This window comes from Eupeodes corollae, chromosome 3 (assembly GCF_945859685.1).
Source record: "Eupeodes corollae chromosome 3, idEupCoro1.1, whole genome shotgun sequence".
Taxonomy (NCBI): Eukaryota; Metazoa; Arthropoda; class Insecta; order Diptera; family Syrphidae; genus Eupeodes; species Eupeodes corollae.
The window spans coordinates 52,577,040-52,596,940 of NC_079149.1; the positions used below are offsets into that span (position 1 = coordinate 52,577,040).

The window sequence follows — 19,901 nt, forward strand, 5'->3', positions numbered from 1 at the left end:
TTCCCGTAACCTGAGAAACCCCCATCCCAAACCTCATATGGCCTTAACGAACATTTGACCCTCATGGCAAACCTTAAAACTCCCTTTGACCCACCCCACTCTTAATTATAAGTTTAAGTTATACTTATAGCTGGAATGAAGTTTGAAATGGTTGCAATACTTGTCACATAAGCAATTCCTATATGTCGAAAGTAAAAAAAGCTAAAAACTGAAGGTGAAGCTTCACAGTTAACGTTATGTAGCGGCTTCTTGTGAAATGACTTCAAAATCATCTGATCTTTGAATTGAACTCTGTTTGGTCTTCAAACTTAAAAATTTTAGTATTCAAATTTGGTTAGTTATGCAAGGGAGCCTACCTCAATTTTAAGACTGTGAATTGTGAGTTCTTAAGAGTCAAACTATTAAAAATAGTTGAGGCCTTCTTATCAGCTGCCTTGTATGGTGAAATTATTTTTTTTTTATTGAAAGATCTGCCCGAAGTTTCCTAGAAATTAACAAATTATTAACTTCATTCACTTACAATATGTCATTTGTTCCTTTTTTGACTCTGATCATCTAATGTTGGACTATTGAACACGTCAAATATTTCATCCGGTTAAGCACCTTCTTGCGTCGACAACAATGTATTCTTGATTCTTTCCCAATTATAAGTCATATTCAGAACTTATTTGAACGTAATTGCATTAAAAAAAAATCCTCTTTTGTTCGCTCAATGTCAAAGTTTATTGAAACATTTGTACGGGGTAGTTTCGTTACTGTTTCCATTTTGACACGCGCAACTGGTTAAGTAAAATTTCTAGTCTAAGACCACAAATTGCATTTGACGACATTTTGTGTAGGAATAATAACTTTTTGTTATATTGTTCAAATTGATTAACAAAACAACAATGGCCAATCATATTTTTATGATTTCTCTGTTCAAAATCTGTCACATTCCAACCCTTGATGAATGACGCTCGCTATGTATGCAGCATCAGACAACAATGCTACAATTTTTGTGTTATTCAATAAAATCATGATCAACTGCAGCACAGCAATAATGCCCTCAATCTTCCCTTAAATCACAAATACGCAATCAGTATAATTCAACAATCCCGCTTCAATTTAGTACAAAATACAAATTAATATTCATCATTCTCTCGCATTATTTTGATGGAAGAAATACCATGCACAGCCTGCACTGCACGCATCATATCCCATGACCTAACGCACCCCAAAAAATAATGATTGAATTGAGAAAAATAAAAATGAACTCATAATAATTGATGTGCATCATTTTGCAAAACATCAAACTGAGATTTCATCTGCAATAAAGTTGGCCTGGTACTGGAATATGGTATATTGGGTGCTGCTGGGAGAAGTGATGTGGTGATGGGCTCTAGCACCACTTTCCGAAATCGTGCGATCTGACATCGCATGATTTTTTGTGACTAACGATGATGGTTCCATCCGCTTTGGCTGTCAGAGATGAGAAAGAGCACAACCCTATTTACCCAATTCCACACCAATGATTTCCACAGTGGGGTAGACATTTTTTTGTTTTAAGCATTATTTAAACAATCGCATCTACATATTCTTTCTATAGTACACTGCTGTAAAGATTTTGATATTCATTCTGAAGAGAGGGCGATTGTAAACTAATCTATTTTTGTTAAGCCTCTTATCCTTAGTAAGATATTTGTCTTACTGAACTGAAGCTTTAACACTTGACGAAAATTTATCAATGGTTGATTTAAAACAGCCGTCTCAACTACTGGACTATACCAAAATCGTACTTTCGCGCATTGCTATCAGTGTTCTGCATTCTTCCATGGATAGAACGGGTGAAAACGTCGTAGCCTTATTATTGATATTGACTTCATGTACCTAAGAATAAAATTAGTTGAACGTACCAGTGAGTATTTTTTTATATTGTTGAACGATTTTGGAAATATTACCGAGCCTCTTTGGGCGTTCCAAATTATGTGGGTTTTTTGAATTTCCAATAAAAAATTAAGTGAAATAATAACGCCAAGATATTACAAATTTCATATCGCCCAAAAATGGCTCTATTGCCCAAAAAATGTTTAAAAGAATATGCCGCAAAACCCAAAATCAATGGCATATTGTCCAAATCAATTGGAACATATTATAATGCCCATATTACTAATCGCCCAAAAGGTGTCATATGTTTCAACATTTGGGAATTGTCATACAATGTTTGTTAATTCTAGCTAAAAAATTTCGATTTTTAGATTTTATCGCCCAAACGAAAACATTAAACGAAAAAAATATCAGATCACCCAAAAACTCGAAACGTCAAGAAAGCGTAACAAATATATTTTACCTTCAGAATTTGAAATGAGGCCAATATTCAATGTAAAATAAAAGGAAAAGATTTTTCTGATCACATTGCTAGCACCCCGCATTAAGGCGAATAATAAACAGCTCCCTTGCTTGGGCAAACTATAGATTTTTAGGGGTGATGCGATGTCTTTAAATCCAGATTATTTAAATGCAAAGAAACTTTGCATATACCCAACTGCATCTACTCAAAATCCTATATTGAACTTAGCCTCAATATTTATAGGCGTCTCAAAGCCCACCCAAAATCTTTTGGGAGTTATATTTAAACGTGGTTTGGATGATATGACATCTTATTTGGGCTTTGTGACGTTTACTTAGTGACATTGTATTTTTGGTTTATTATAATTTCAATATCACAGAGCCCAAGCCGTATGTCATAAAACTCAAATTCGAAATTCTTTTGAGCAAAATAAAATCTAACAATTTTAACGTTTTTGTATTTAAAATGTATTTGGGCTTAACGACATTCGCTTCTGGTCTTTTATGCGCTTTTTTGCTTTTTTGACCAGTTGTTTGCTACGTGACATTCAAGGAATTGGGCGTTAAGGTTTTGGACGCAAAACGACCTAACGCCGAAGATGTCGATTTGTCACGTATAATTTTTAAAAGGAAAATGTGATCGAAAACAATGAGTGCGTTCTTAGTTCAGATAAATTATATACAAAATTGCCTAACTCCAAAAAAAATCGACAGCAGTACATAAATTGTATTAAATGTTTAATCACTGGTCAGGGTTTTCTTACTGGAAATAACTTTTTCAATGTATTTTGATGCCCTCAATTCAAATCTGTCTTCAAAATGAATGTAATTCGTCAGGTTTTTGAGATACCCCTTTTTAAAAATTCGAAACAAAACACGTTTAAAAAGCTTGTTGAGTCTATCTAAAGTTATGGGGTAGCTTCTTTTTCGACAAAATCCATGATGGTTAAAAGAATCTATAATCCTTTTCTTCAATATTCAGTTGAAATATTTACATTCTTTCGTATAATATTCGAAAAATCTTCATAAGTTCTTAGATTTAACATGTCTTACAATTTTTTTTTTTAAAGCGTAAAAAGCGTAAACAATTTATTATATAACGGTTTTCAACACAGAAAGATAAAATGGTTTAAAAGTATGTTTTGTTCTTTTCACGAATTTATTATCTTAAAAATTTTACTAGGTATACTATTCTTGGAATGTATTAAAAATATAAAAATAATGTTGAAAACAGATATTTTTAAAACTTGAGCAAATAGTTTAAATTAAAGTTTGATTCCTAATCTGCACTAGAAATTAACTCCAAAACTTATTTTTTAAAACAATTTTATGAACATATTAAATTGTGGATTTGTTTAAAACTTCATAAAGAGTCAAATAAATACTCACATAATTTCCAGAAACCAAGTATGATACTAAAATGATTTAAGTTTTATCTAGAGGAGAAAAATTCTTACTTTACAAAATAATCATACAATTTATTTTTAAAAGATATTTTGAGTTTTTCTTAAATTAGCCTTTTTAGCGTTTTTAAAGGAGTATATTTCAAACACCTCGTGTGATAGAAAAAATTAAAGGCCAGATTCGAATTTTGGACATCTTATTTATTTACTTACTTAAGGTGGCGCTACAGTCCTGTGTGAACGAGGGCCTCACCCAACAAACTTCTCCATCTAGCTCAGTCCCTAGCTAGATGTCTCCAGTTTCGCGTTCCAAGTTGGGTGAAGTCACCTTCCACTTGTGCGCGCCACCTGATACGCGGTCTTCCTCTACTGCCCTGTCTTGTGGGTGTCGATTCGAAACTTTCCGGGCCGGAGCATTGGTTTCCATGCGTTCTACGTGACCCAGCCATCTAAGTCGTTGGACTTTTACCCTTCTGGCTAAGTCTACGTCGCTGTACAGCCCGTACAGCTCGTCGTTCCATCTTCTCCTCCACTCCCCTTCGATGCATACGGGAACGTAGATCACACGAAGAACTTTTCTCTCGAAGCGACCCAAAGTGCTTTCATCCTCTTTTGTCATAGTCCATGCTTCTGCACCGTATAGCAGGACGGGGATGATAAGGGTCTTATATAGCAACACTTTGGTCCCTCGAGAGAAGACTTTACCACTCAATTGCTTTTTTAGTCCAAAGAAACAGCGGTTAGCAAGAGTTATTCTGCGTTTGATCTCAGCGTGAAGTTGTTTTCTGCGTTTACAGCTGAGCCTAGGTCCTTGACTAGTCCTTGACTACCTCAAAGTTACGTCTGTCGATGTTGACGTTTTGACCAAGACGTCGGTGTTGTATGTCCTTTCTTGACGACAGCATGTACTTTGTTTTGCCCTCATTAACCGTTAAACCCATTTTTGCCCCCTCTGTCTCAATACTCACAAAAGCCCCATTAACATCACGCTGAGTTCTTCCGATTATGTCAATGTCATCAGCATATGCCAGTAATTGGACAGACTTTTGAAAGATAGTGCCTCTAGTGCTCTGGGAGCTCTGTACTCTTCTTTCAAGCACGATGTTAAAAAAATCACATGACAGCGCATCACCTTCTCTAAAACCTTTTTTGGACATCCTAATCATTTAAAAATTAGTTTTTGGTACAGGCAAAACCCGTAATTTTGTAGACCAGTGTAATGCAAGTGAGAAATATTGTTGGAATACAATTTTGGTTACCATGTTCTAGTTGATAATCTTATGGCATTTATTATTCAAATACGATTTCCGTCTCTTTCTAATTTCCGAGTATTGGCTTCCAATTGATTAAGAGCTAAATTTGTCGGCTTAAACATATTCCCATAAAAAGTAATTGAGGGACGTTAAGTCCTACGAACGAGGGCCACCAAAAAGGCTCACTTTTGAAAATAAAGTTGTCGCCGAATTCATTCTGCAATAAATTAATACCGTATGACAAGTTTAACCGATTGTTTGTACCCATTGTCTTCAATGTTTAACTGATTCCTTCTTCGTTTCAAAAGAAATAAGGACCGATAATGCCAGGAGCTGGTTGTAAACCGCACCAAACAATCAATTTTACTGGATGCATTTGTGATGCGTGATGGCTTCAGGATTGTTATATGCATTTCGACAACATTTTTATTTTGCTTCAAAGAAGATTTTTACAATTTCTTTCGTCAAACGATTCATAGTAAATTTGTATACCTTACTAAACAGAAATGTTACCAGAGTTTGACATTCTGTCAACTGTCAAACCATAGACAACAACCTTCGATTGTAAATGTAATCATCTACAAAATGATATATCAACACCTTCCGTACCTTAATTCGTTCTTGAGTTACAACGGTCAAAAATATTTTTTTCGTCAAAATATGTTTTGGAAGACTTGGGCTTCTTAATTGGTACCTTGTTTTTCGAGGGTTTGTGGATAATTTATTTTAGTACTTAAAATTTTGTAAAAAAAATAAGCCATGTCACGATTTTCGGACGAAGTGGTTCAGACATTTCTAAGATGTAAGCGATAGTTTTCAAGTAATTTGGATAAAAATTGTTTTGATCCAAAACAAAAGGAAAGCGTTAAGGACGTATATATTAAGTACGTTAGAATAAATGGAAATAGTTATCTATTTCACTGCAGTATAATATGAAAAATGTTCACTGTTCTGAAATTTGTGTCTAACTATTGCTCAACATTTCCGTTTCAATTAAGAGATTAGTTCAAATTTTGTTATGGTTTGACCCCACTGTGCAATGAGGACCGACAAAAGAAGACCTTCCAACACACTAAGTAGTTTTTTTTTGTTAAAGTGTTGCATGCCACATTCACTTTTGACCAGTTTTTTTTTAACTAGGTCCTGACAGTTTGTCGGTCTATTTTGTCCCAAAAAAAAGTAAGACAAAAGTTTGTAGTTTAATTCACAGCGTGTGGTTCTTCTGGTTTTGTGATGTCATGATTTTTAATACAAAAGTCAAGCAGAGAGATGATGATGATGATGAAATGAGAGAAAAAAGATGCGTCTATATTCCGGGTTGATATCCAGGTTGTTGATGGGTCTAGTTCCTCGCCGCCGCCACCGCCTTATAATGTTCCAATTTATAAACTAGAAAAGTTTAGAAAAACCATTTTGCATTTTTAATTAAAAAGATCAAGTGATGAGTATTAAAACTTTTAGTTGCCCTCCCTCAAATTTTGTTGCATAAAATTACTCTCCTTGAAATAGGGTTGAGCGCCTTGCTCGCCTCGCCGCCGAGGTGTAAGGCTGATGCATCAGTTGGAAAACTTTAAAATCGAGTTATTGAAGCTACAATGTCGTGAACAAGTATAGTTGGTTTATACATATGTAGGTTAGGTACAGTTTAAACTTTGTATGCGAATTGTTACCCGCAGCGTTAACGATATGTGCGGGTGCAATTCCAAACAAATTATATACGAAACGCAGCAGTTTGGGGATTTCGACTTTGCATGATTTTAATGTTTATTTGAATAAATGTTGGTATTTGCTAGGCGACACCGGAGGAAGGGTGGCGTAAAGAGGCTCCTGCACTCAACCCCAATCTATAAATTGTTTCCTTCATTCGAGAGGGATGATTTTGAATTTAGGTTAACGACTTATGCTGTTGCAACAAGGTTATATACAAAATGTGTGATACAGTTAAATTGCATTTTCCAAGAACGGAAAATGAGACTACATATTTGCTAAATAAAAATAGATACAATGCTACAATATATATGTATATAGATGAAAACCACATCATAGAAGAGTTAAATTGAGGTAAATGAGAAATACCATCAGAAGTTGAATATGAATTTATTGTGAGTTTTGTAAGTTTATATGGATTTGGTGTAAATGGAAGCATAGGAATATCAAGCCAACCGAATAGAAAGTCAACCAAAAATAACTAAAAGCTAATTTTTTTAAAATGAAATTGTGTTTTAATGATCCAGAAAGTTAGTGTAGTGCTTAAAATATGTCAGTAATGTATCATTTTCGAACAAAAACACAATGCAAAGAAAATAAATGAGCTTAATTTAATTAAATGTGATTTGATATACAAGCCTATATATATGCAATGAACTAATGTAGTTCAGAATAAAATGCACGACTGGGTCGCATGAACCTGTTCTTGTGTTCAAAGAGTCTGTAAAAATATTTCCTGTATTTTAAAATTAATCTAACTGCAAAAAAGCTTGTTTTTAAAAATTTTAATGCCATTTGATTTCTCAAAAAAAACATTGGTTTGTATTTGAAAATAGTTAGACGGGTTTTTTTAATTAATTTTGTATATATGTACGTACATATGTATGTTATAGTTGAAAAATACGTTTTTCTAAACAACTTTATATGATCACTTTTAAAATGATCGTACGAACATTGAATAAAATTTGTATGAAATGTCGTTCAGAATTAGTATAAATATATAAATCTGTGCTCCTGGATTTGATTAAAATTTCGACTGTGAAAGGAGTAAGCCAGAAGGTTGGCACAGAATCGATTGTTTGGAACTTATCATCAGAAGTGGGATAACCCAAAAGGAAGAAATAAAAAGAAATTTTAAAGAAAAAAAAACTAAATATTTAATAAGTGATGGAAAATAAAAAGAATTTGGACAACGAAGAAGAAGAAATCTCGGAGGTCGTTTATCAAGAAAAAAATAACACAATGCTCATCACAGCTGATGCATTGTTTTTGAAGAGTGCTCAACTTAAGGAACGGTAAGAAGATGGCATCATTGGATTTCCCATTTATGATCCCGATCATTCACGAGTGGACATTATTCAATGTGTGTTCTGTTCTGAATTGAGCGTGTTGCCGAAAGACAGGTAGAAGTTGAAGAAAATCAATTCCAAAATTGTTATATTTGCTGCAAGAGAAACTATTAGACCAGTTCCAAAAGAAAATTAGAAACATTATGTGATAATGTAAGTTTTATGTTTCATTATTAAATTGTTACCAAGTAATTGGATGAAGTTTGAAGAACTTTTAGTTTTTGTTAATTGCTTGGGCTTAATGGTGTAAGACAAGTTTATGCTCGAGAGCTAAACCTCTGAGCTTATAGTTTGCTGATAATGGATTGTTTTAGAATACTAGTAGACAAGCTGTCCGCCTCTGAGTTACTTAGGTTTTGTGGCAAATAAGACAAGTTTACGATTGCGAGCAAAACCTCTGAACTTACTATTTGTGTTGAATTGTTTTCAAATTATTATTTTGTTTCAAAATAATAACGGTTATGGATTATTTCATCGAGAACGATCAAGATTTCAGGATGGACGCCTTATAGTTGAAAAGTAACAACTTTATATGATCATTTTTAAAATGATCTTGCGAACATTGAATAATATTTGTATCAAATGTCGTTCAGAATTAGTATAAATAAATAAATATGTGCTCCTGGAGTTCTTTAAAATTTGGACTGTGAATGGAGTAAGCCAGAAGGTTGGCACAGAATCGAAACTTATCATGTATATATTACATTCAATTTTAGCTTTAAAATATTTTAAGTATGCAGCTATTTAGAGCTTATTATTATACGTTTTACATTAAAATTTCGTAAAAACGACCCATTTTCGAAATATTGTTTTAAAAAAAAAAATGTGTACCTATAATATTTTTTTGAAGAATTAAAAATAAAAACAATGACATTTTTGATCATCAAATATTACTGACACAAACATTATTGATATCGATTCATTAGTTCTTAAAATCAATATAAAGGTTCTATGGGGGGGTACCCTTCTAGAGCAATACAAACATATTTTTTTTTATATTAGTAGAAGCCAAATTAGGAAACAAAATTTTAGCGAAAATTAAATGAAAATCTATCGGTTTGTTTTTAAAAAAGTTCGAATTTTCGATTTTCGGCAATAAAATGTCAAACTTGAAGTTAATCGACGAATGCTTTGGACTTTGAGCTAGGACAGACAGACGAAAGGAATCATGCGACACACTTATTTAAACTTCTCTACCATCGTTATGTCATGTTTTATTAAAATCTCGAGTTCGAAACGATTGCAAAACTTTACATATATGTATTTTCTATATATCGTAAGTAAATATGAAAAAGTTCTGCTTAGAACGGAATTATTTCGTTTAAAATAAAAAGCTTGTTAACTTTGTTTGCTTTTTAAGGTGTTTTAAATACGAAGGTACATCTTGAATAGCTTCTTGGTAAAATTCACTAAATGCATTTGCTGTTAATAAGTTCGACATTAGGTACACCTAATTTTGCATAAAAACTCAGGTCTTAAGGCTTCAAAGTGAAGTTGAGACACGAACTCTATCCGATCTATAGCCAGCAATGTCGCATTTTTGATAATCAGTTCCTTAAAATGGATTAAAATAAATGCAAAAATAGTTGATCGAAAGAATATCGTCAGTAATGAGACCAATTATTTTAACCTCAGAGAATATGTAAAATAGCCGATTTAAAGCATTAGGGACTTGATTGTTTAAAAGCCTCTCCAACCTCAATGGGTCACTTTTTGATAAGATGTATACAAATACTTCTTAATCGACTCAAGACTTTAAAGACTTCAGTGGCTTTAATATACATTAAATCGTTTTAATGAACAACTTGCGTTTTTGAATAATTGCTTGAATACCCTAGAACTCGGCCAAGAGCTCGAGTGCATTAACACTGCTTATTTTTTTTTTTTTTTTTTTTATTCACAAGCACTCAAGGGGTTATTAGTACCCTTTATATGTTTATATTTAAACACAGTGCGAGCGTTAGGAAAATAGGGAAGGATTTAAGAGGAGATACCGGTGCACATTGGTCTTAAAGTTCTGAACATCAAGATGGGAGGGAAAAACAGAGTTGGCCAAAGCATTCCACATTCTCGATGTGCGATTTAAGAAAGAATCTCTGTACTTAACAGTACGCCCGAAATTGAGCTCAAGGGTAAACTGATGAGCATTCCTAGAAGTGCGAGTATTACGGCTGAATTGTTTAAGGGGTGGAATGCAACTGGCTAATTCGACAGAACATTGTTTGTATTCTAAAACTTTTAAAGCTGAAAGCTATAAAGTTTCTCCCTTAGATTTCTTCTTATGTTTAAAATAGGTCTTATCAAGTTAAATTCATAAACTCTTTCTTTAACCCTTTTATTGCAAAATATGAAGTTCCCCAGGGTAGTCACTTAGTACCTGTACTATTTGTCATAGCTATCAATAATGTACATCTTTGTAACAGTTTTGTTATTTAGTGCAAAAGGGATAGACTTAACCCTAACCTAATTAAATGTCAGGCAATGACTTTCCCACTTATAGCTATAATTGAAATTAATGTGGATAGATGTTTCAATTAATATAAACCGTGTTTAATTTTGATTTAAAATACAAATTATGTTCAATAATCGATTGGAAACTATTTAATAATTAAAATTAAATGTATTTTATATTTTCCTGGCGAAAATTCAATTTTCTTAACCTATTTTTAAGAAAATTCGATCCTTTGTTTCAGTTTTAAAGAATTTCAATGACGCGTTACTGTTAGAAAAAACGTCCTACCTGGGTTTCAACCAAAAGCATTTTGTCAATGATTTTTTAAACTTGGCTTGTGAGAATTTTTCAAAAATTGATTAATTATTTGAGGAGTTTAGACAAAATAGTACATAAATAATTTAGAAGAAGTCTATGTACAAAATTTTTATATAACTTAGTGCTATAATCATAATATCTTTTTCTACTAAGTGAATGAGGCTTTATTTCACTTTTGTTAAGTGTAATATTTGCCCTATTCAACTTTTGGTCTTATTCCACTTAAACAATGTGAAACAAACCAAATTAGTTTTATTTCACCTTGACCTCAGACTTATAGTCCTTTGGTTTGCCCAAGCGAGGGAGTTACATACATTAATTTTATGCTCACCGTAAAAATAAGTTGGTCTTATTTCTCAAAAAAAAATTGTCTGAAAATTAGACTTACTTCACATTTGTAAAGCACAATAAGGCCAATTTTACAAAGTTAGTCTTATTTTACTTAACTTTTTTTCACAGAACCGTTAAGATCCTGTTATATAAAAAGCCAATGGTATGAAATTAAATTTTAACTATAAAAATATATTTTTATGACAAACGTTTAGTATAAAATTCATAATTGCCTTTTGTCATTCCTCGAGGCATACATAAGGACCTCTCGATTTTTAAAAATATATTGCACAATTTTACATAATTCACTAAAAAATTGTGAAATCCCCCTTTGGCATCTTAACCTTTCAATAAAACGTGATTTTTAGTTTAAACACGAACTAAATATTACTTAAAAAAAAAAAAAAACAACAACTGAAAATCAATATCTCTGCTAAATTAGCCCTTCTGGCAAGGAGTAGTAGTACCATAGGTATAAAGGAAGAAGTGTCTACAAAGTAAATTAGCTTTTCATCCCTCGTCTTGATTTAAAGCATAGCATCATTGTGTTGATGTAGTCGCATCGTCACGATGATGCTACCATCTATAAATTTCTAAACTCAGCGATATTGCACGTTCATTTTTCTTCTTATTTTGCATTCATTACTTCGCCAAGGGGGGTTATAATTTAATTAGAATTTTATGTCATGGGAAAGTTAAGAAAACAAAAAAAAACAGAAAATATAAAAATGATACGTTTTAAAAGCAGTGACATAGAATTTTGTTTAAGAGATGAGCGATTTTATCATACATAAAAAAACATGTAGACGTGCATAAAAAAGACATGCAAGTAATTTTTCCTTAATTTAAGAAAGATGGGTTACGAAGGGTTTTGAAAGAATGAAATTTTATAAATAATTATTTTTGGCTAAACTTGAACATTGAAACCAATCGATTGATATCTGTTAAAAGTCAAATGGATGTATTTATAATTAATTTTTATTAATTCATTCTTAAACCTATCTTAAAGCTAGACAAAAATTCATAAAAATAGCCTAATTATCCATAACTTACAACTAACTTAATACATATACAATTGCGTGGCTCTGTAAAGCCCACAGCACTCACTTTCGAAATGAGTTTTCAACATTTCTCAATGTTGGCCAAGTGTCGAGCTACAAATTTTGTTCCCCAGTGGTATGTTACTGACATCCTGTCAAAAATTTCAAGCGGAAAACAGCTGTCAAAATAACCTTTACTTTTAGAAGAAACCACTAGCTGGCATATCCGTATATTATCTTTTAGCTTTGAACTTGAGATGAAATCCTAATTATATCCCTCCTCAAATTCAAAAATCCTTCTCTTCATCAAATATCCCATTGCCATACGTATAATCAAAGACAGGACAGTTCCTTTTCTTTATGTACATTTTTGAAAAAGTCAACAACATGTTGTTAGTTTTTGGGTGAATCAACTTAGTCCTTATAACAACTTTGTCATTTATTTCTTTGTGAAATGTTTTGTTAACAAAATCATAAAACATAATAAGTATCTATCTGAAATTCATGTAGACAGATATATAATTGAAAATTTTGAAATCCATTATCTCATCAGAATAAAGTATTGACATCCTGTCACCGTCGTCGTCGTCGATAGAAAAAAACCATAAACGTGCCGACATGTAAAGTACAAAACATCTCTTTGTCAATATGACAAGTGAAGTCTAATTTCGTAACCATTTAAACTTAAATATGGAATTGAGTTTTATTTATAGCCATGACATTTTAAAGTATTTTTTATATAAAAAGATAAAAATAATATTTCTAAAATAGACATGTTCAAAGTATTCACAAAACCACAACAAAAATGGGACAAAATAACTGAAAATATCATCCATGCCATCACTAGGAACCTGCCTACATAAACCGGCAAATGCTCGTTCTTGAATAGATATACTTTTGTATAGCTCAAACTTGCCACCTTCGCATCATCAGCATAATATGAAAAAACTCTGCCCTGTTTTTTTTATGCAATAATATTATAAACTTTGAATGGCAGACCCCTCCTTCAACACCGCCATCATCATCATCAACTAAGTCGCATTGTATTTTTCAGCCGCTTTTACAATTCATACTGTAGAAAAAAGACTGAAGCTGAAGGTCCTTTGGGAAAATTCTATTAAACCTGTTTCACTATTCTCTAAATGCTTTGTGTAGTTTCATTCCAACACTGCCATCAGATTGGGGAGGGAGGGATAGGCTCTTTGTGTGGTTCTAACCTAATTTAATGTGCGACCGAAGCGGAAAAAAGGAATAAAAGAGATGTTCTTTTCAAGCTGGGTGTCCTTTTTGGCAGCAAGGCCAAAATAGATACAGTTGTAGAAAAATAAAATAAAATCTACATTTAAACAACGCTGTTAAATGTGTCTCTATTTTACCGTATACGGTCCCAGTCACCCATATAAATATATTTTTTACTGATTCTCGTAGTTTAGTTTAAGGCTATGTTTTTTAGCCGCATCTTTTTGTTAAAGTTGGACAGTGGGCCTTGGCGAAACCAAAACGAAGAACTTCAAACTAGTTCGATAAAAATTAAAAAGTGCCAAGTTTGCTCTTGTCGATTTCAAGGTTAGAAAGGGTAATTTTTTACCCAGAGATGGAAGTGCTAGAAGTAAAACAGTGTCAATAATGTTTTTAACCTACAATTGTGTATGAGTAATTTGGTGCGGTCAGTCTTGACTGTAAACGAAAGAATATAATGGACTTGGCAATTACCTTGAAACACTTGGAATGAAAGGAGAAGTGGAATATAAATATGTGGAAAATGTGGGGTCTCTACTATAGAAAAGAGCTTCAAGTATCTTGGAAGTATCGTATCTGACGAAGGTGGAACACAACAAAATATCTTCAGCAGGATGTTTTACAATATTTGGAATACGGTTGGAAAACCTACAAAATACATCACGATAAAATTGCAAACCGTCATTAAAAGTTGTCAACGAAACATCTCAAGAATTTCTTGCTTTAATCATATATCCAACAAAGAACTGTACTGGACCATTGGACAGGAACTTATTGTTTCTATTATACGAAAATGAATATTAACTAATATGTTGTGTTTTTTGAAAACAAGTTTGAGCACTGCTTTTTAGTTCCAACGTTCCAATATCACAAAGTTCGTTTACCCGTGGCGTAATTGTTATGAACTGTCATGCCAGAAGTCTTGGGTTCAATTTCCGGGTACTGCATCTTTCGCCGAATCGACAAATCCTCCAATAGTAATTTTGGTCATGAAATTAGTCTCCCGGATTCGGCATACAAAAGTTAAATCCCTCCTAACTGACATTGCTCTTCAGGTTCTCTACGAACCAATACGCTGCCAATTTTTGTGTTTAATAACAAAGTTCAAAACGAAGTCTTTGAGTTCCGCTTGAATTATAGACTTTATTATCGAACTGTTTAAATGATGTTTACTTTTTGTTGAAATGACGTTTATTTCTCTGTTAATAGTTTTTGAAATAAAAGATAACTTACTCACGTTTAAAATTTAACTTGAAATAAAACTTCAAAGCTTTTGAAGTCCATAATATTTTGTTTTTGATATAATCCTAACTCTTAGGCAGTATGTTCCACTGTAATACACATTCTCGTTTCGTCCACGCTTCGCATATTGAGCATAAATATAAAGGTGGAGGCTTGATAAAGTTGCTGATTGTATTCCAATAATAGAGAATCTTCACCCACTAAACTCGAGTATTTTGTATATAATGTATATAGGTAGGCTAGGCAACAATTCTGTCTGGATATACAATTTAATTGAATTTATCGTCACCTTGGACCTTTGTTATACACGAGTGGGGTTTCAAAAACCTCTTCTTTTTTCTCCGGTTTTTCTGCGTCTCTAAAAATAGTGACAATTGAAGGTATATTTTCGGGCGATACGATAAAGAAGATATAGATACAATTCCATATATCTGCAACAATTGTATCTATATATTTATCTTGAATTGTCAGTGACATAACGATGGGCGAAACGTCGACCGACAGACAGCTACGTGAAGTGAGAGGAAGAGAGGGTGGATGTTATAAGTGAGTATTGTCTTGGAAACCCGTATTGCTATATTCATATTGAAGAGACATTTCAAGGATGTTTTGGAAAACCTCCAATACTTCCTACTCGTATGAGGCTGAGTACGAACTGACTTCCTCTTTTTTGTTCTGTCAATTCTTCGTTCAAGAACAAAGCGCTTTAGCAGTTTAAGGAGTAGAAGAATTTTCAGGTTATAAATTTTTGCAAAACTTTGAAGTTTTTTTTCTTTTTTTTGTTGGCTCAATGGAAGAACAGGAGCAGTCAAATTTACTCTCAAGGAGGACCTCATCAAAGCTGTTTAAAAAAAAAAGAGATTTATGTGCAGAGGTGTTGAGATTTGACAAAGGAAGTGTGTGATGAACTCAAAATAAAACAACTTTATTTTTTTGATGAGTGATGAATTTGTGGCAATATCGATATCAAAAAGAGCAAAATCAAAACTTTCATAACCGTATTAAAGTTGAAAGGTTTTTTTTTGTCTTAGAAAACTTTTGCTATCATTAGAAAACTTTAATTGCTATCAGACATGACGTATGACTTTTATGAGACTTAAGTGTCGTTAAACTTTTTGTTTCAAAATTGTATCTGTCGTTCAATTAAAGGTATTAAGTTTAATACAAGGTCTCTTGATATGAATTAGTTCAGTTTTTGCTCGTTCTTATACTTCTTCTAAAATTTAATGTGTTCACTGTTCGAAAGTTCTCTAAACTAAAAGAATAGTGAAGTAATAGAAAACTTGTAACTAAGGTAGACTGTTTCCATGGCACATTTAAAAATGAAATCGTATGAAATTATAGTAAATTAAGATCTTAGAATATTTTAAGATATCTTTACTTTTCATGGCAAACTTAAAGCTCAGGTTTATTGTACGCAGCAGAATTTCGTTCAGTTTTGTATGTTATGTTTATTATGTTATGTTTTTATTATGTGCCTCAAGAAAAATCTCAAATTTTCCTTCAAGGATTTTTTGAAAATCCATTTAAAGAAAATAAATTAATTTTCGGAACAAGTAAAATCAGAGTGAAATAACTTTAGGTTCTCCTTCTTAGATTGTCTGTAGCTGAAGAAATGTAACTTTTCTTCTATTTACTTTTTAGGTGTGGAGAGATTGTACAATAAGACGAAAATGATTAAGAACATAAAAGAGTTCAAAACTATAATTTTTTTTTGTTACGGCCACTGCATCTTGCGAGGAATTGATAATTCCTTCAGGAGTCTTGTCATTAAAATTGCTTTCTCAAATTATTAACTTCCCATAGGAAGTTATTGTAATAGGTCCGATTTGTCAAATTGAAAATTTTGACATTTCTCGACGTTTCAAGGTCCCTAGAGTCGAAATAAAAGATTTTTAGAAAGATGTCTGTGCGTGCGTGTGTACGTACGTTTGTACGTCCGTACGTCCGTACGTCCGTACGTTCGCGACGTTTTTTTCGTCGTCCATAGCTCAAGAACCAGAAGAGATATCGACTTCAAATAAATTTTGTTATACAGATAATAAGGCAGAAAGATGCAGAAAGGGCTCTCAAGAAAATTGTGTGGGTGGTTTTTTTACCATAGCAGTTTGAAAAAAAGGTGACAATTTTGGTTAACCCTAAATATCTTACCAACCAAAAACGCTAGAGACTTGAATTAAATTTTATATAATAGATTGTAACGTGATACCAAACAGGTATATTTTTTGAAAAAAATCAATATAACGGTTTTTTTTTTAAATCAATAAAACTGAAAAAAAAAATTTGTCACCTCCAAAACTATACGACTGAAATATGATTTTATCTCTAAAACAATTTTGTGCAACAAAGAATAATGTTTTTGACATCTGATAAAATTTTGAGAAAAATCTAATTGACAGTTTTTTTATAAAAAATAAAAATCTAAAAAAAAAACATTACGCAAAGTTCGTAAAAATTGAATATCGATTCAAATATCTTTTCAAAAACTTGAAATTTAGGCTTCAAACTTTTTTTTTCTTATAAGAAATATTGTTTTCAACATTCTGAAAAATTTTGAGAAAAATCGAATTGACAGTTTTTTTACAAAAAATAAAAACCTAAAAAAAAAATGTATAAAAGTTGGTAAAAATTGATTTTCGACTCGAATATCTTTTCCAAACTTTGAGATATTGGCTTTAATTTACTTTTATCTTTCAAAAAATCTTGTTGTCAACAAACAGTTAAAGTTTGAAAAAAATCGAATTGACAGTTTTTTTACAAAAAATAAAAACCTAAAAAAAAAATTATAAAAGTTGTTAAAAATTGATTTTCGACTCAAATATCTTTTCAAAACTTTGAGATATTGGCTTTTATTTACTTTCATCTTTCAAAAAATCTTGTCGCAACATTCAGTTAAAGTTTGAAAAAAATCGAATTGACAGTTTTTTTACAAAAAATAAAAACCTAAAAAAAAATTTATAAAAGTTGGTAAAAATTGATTTTCGACTTAAATATCTTTTCAAAACTTTGAGATATTGGCTTTTATTTACTTTTATCTTTCAAAAAATCTTGTTTTCAACATTCAGTTAAAGTTTGAAAAAAATCGAATTGACAGTTTTTTTACAAAAAATAAAAACCTAAAAAAAAAATTATAAAAGTTGTTAAAAATTGATTTTCGACTCAAATATCTTTTCAAAACTTTGAGATATTGGCTTTTATTTACTTTCATCTTTCAAAAAATCTTGTCGCAACATTCAGTTAAAGTTTGAAAAAAATCGAATTGACAGTTTTTTTACAAAAAATAAAAACCTAAAAAAAATTTATAAAAGTTGGTAAAAATTGATTTTCGACTCAAATATCTTTTCAAAACTTTAAGATATTGGCTTTTATTTACTTTTATCTTTCAAAAAATCTTGTTTTCAACATTCAGTTAAAGTTTGAAAAAAATCGAATTGACAGTTTTTTTACAAAAAATAAAAACCTAAAAAAAAATTATAAAAGTTGGTAAAAATTGATTTTCGACTCAAATATCTTTTCAAAACTTTGAGATATTGGCTTTAATTAACTTTTATCTTTCAAAAAATCTTGTTGTCAACATTCAGTTAAAGTTTGAAAAAAATCGAATTAACAGTTTTTTTACAAAAAATAAAAACCTAAAAAAAATGTATAAAAGTTGGAAAAATTGATTTTCGACTCAAATATCTCTTTAAAAATTTTAAGTATTGGCTTTAAAGTAATTTTATCTCATAAGAAATATTGTTTTCAACATTTGGTAAAATTTTTAAAAAATCGAATTGACAGTTTTTTTTTACAAAAAATAAAACTCTAAAATAAAAACAATACTAAAACTTCGTAAAAATTTACTTTCGACTCAAATAGCTTTTCAAAACTTAAAAATATTGACTTGAAACTTATTTTATTCACAGAAAATATTGTTTTCGATATTCAGTAATTTTTATATAAAAATCCAACAGTCCGTTTTTTCATATAAAAAATAAAATCTACAAAGAGAGTACGCAAATTTGGTAAAAATTGATACCAGTACATAAAGGCAAACTTTTAAGCAAGACAAATCGACAGACGGGATGGGAAGTTATCAGTGTGGGTCGCATCCCAGCCTCTTTTTCTTTTTAGGATTCGGACTGTTGTGCCACCTCATGTATTCTTCATTTACGTACATCAATAACGTTCCTCGTAAAAATGTTAAATCTTAGCTTTTACCATTTATGAAAAAAAGTACATAATCATTATCATCTACTAGCGTTAATTTCGTTTTAAAAGTGGGTTGATGCCACTCCTATTGGTTGAAAACTACGAAATTTCCTTTACTTCAAGATTCTACGAAATTGGGAAGTGCTTCAAAATAGTAATGATAAGTCATTAAGTCAGTTACAGTTTTTGGGATTTTTGAAGTGCTATATCGCAGAAACTAGTGCTAGAAAGCTAAAATGTTGGTGATTTCCTCGACTAGTTTATTAATAATTTCGAATCTGAAGTTTTATCTACTAATTTGGTTCTGAACGTATAAAGGGGGTTAAAAATTGTCTATAGTCCGTCCGATAAAAATTGGCAGTACAGGGAAGATAGGGATATCTGCATCTCGTTCGCACTCTTTTCCTACGCATGAGTACCTTTCTCAAAAAAGATCTTACAGGGTTGCCGTAATGCGCATTTTGAATTTGAAAAAGCTACAAAATATAACTGCAGGGTTACCATTCTTCTTTTTTACATTGAAATTTCATTTTGTTTATAATTATATATGAAAATGAAATAAAAATTATCTTTTTCCACACCACCAAGAGGTAAGATAAATGGCGCGTTTTTGAAGGGTATCCCCAGTAGACCTAATCCCTTTTTGATAAAAAAACAAACAAAAAAAAATGTATTCATAAATATTAAGATAACAAAAAAATAAAATAAACAAGTATAACAAAAATAAATAACAATTCATGTTTCATAATATTTACATATACATATATACATTTTAATCCGAAGAGTAGTTACTGCTGCTGCTCTCTTCATCTAAATTTATGGTGAGGCTTTCCACAGCATCTTCCGAAAAAACGTTCATTTCCCACATTTTTGGCAAAATGAACAAACCTACCGCCCGGCACAAGAATCTACGCAAATAATATACTTCCTCAAATAAAATGGCTTTGATTTTTATAACTGCATTTTAACTGATTTCCAGAACTTTAAAAGAAATGCAAAAGTCAAAACACAACACGATAACACTCATCGTTAAGAACTTTTAAAAAAGCTCT

At 31.6% G+C, this 19,901-nt stretch overlaps 1 protein-coding gene across 11 annotated transcripts in view; it reads left to right on the forward strand.

The window, feature by feature from the left end:
• LOC129952583 (putative mediator of RNA polymerase II transcription subunit 26) overlaps nucleotides 1–19,901 on the forward strand; it is a 254,982-nt gene that overhangs the window by 190,985 nt on the left and 44,096 nt on the right. The window lies entirely within an intron of this gene.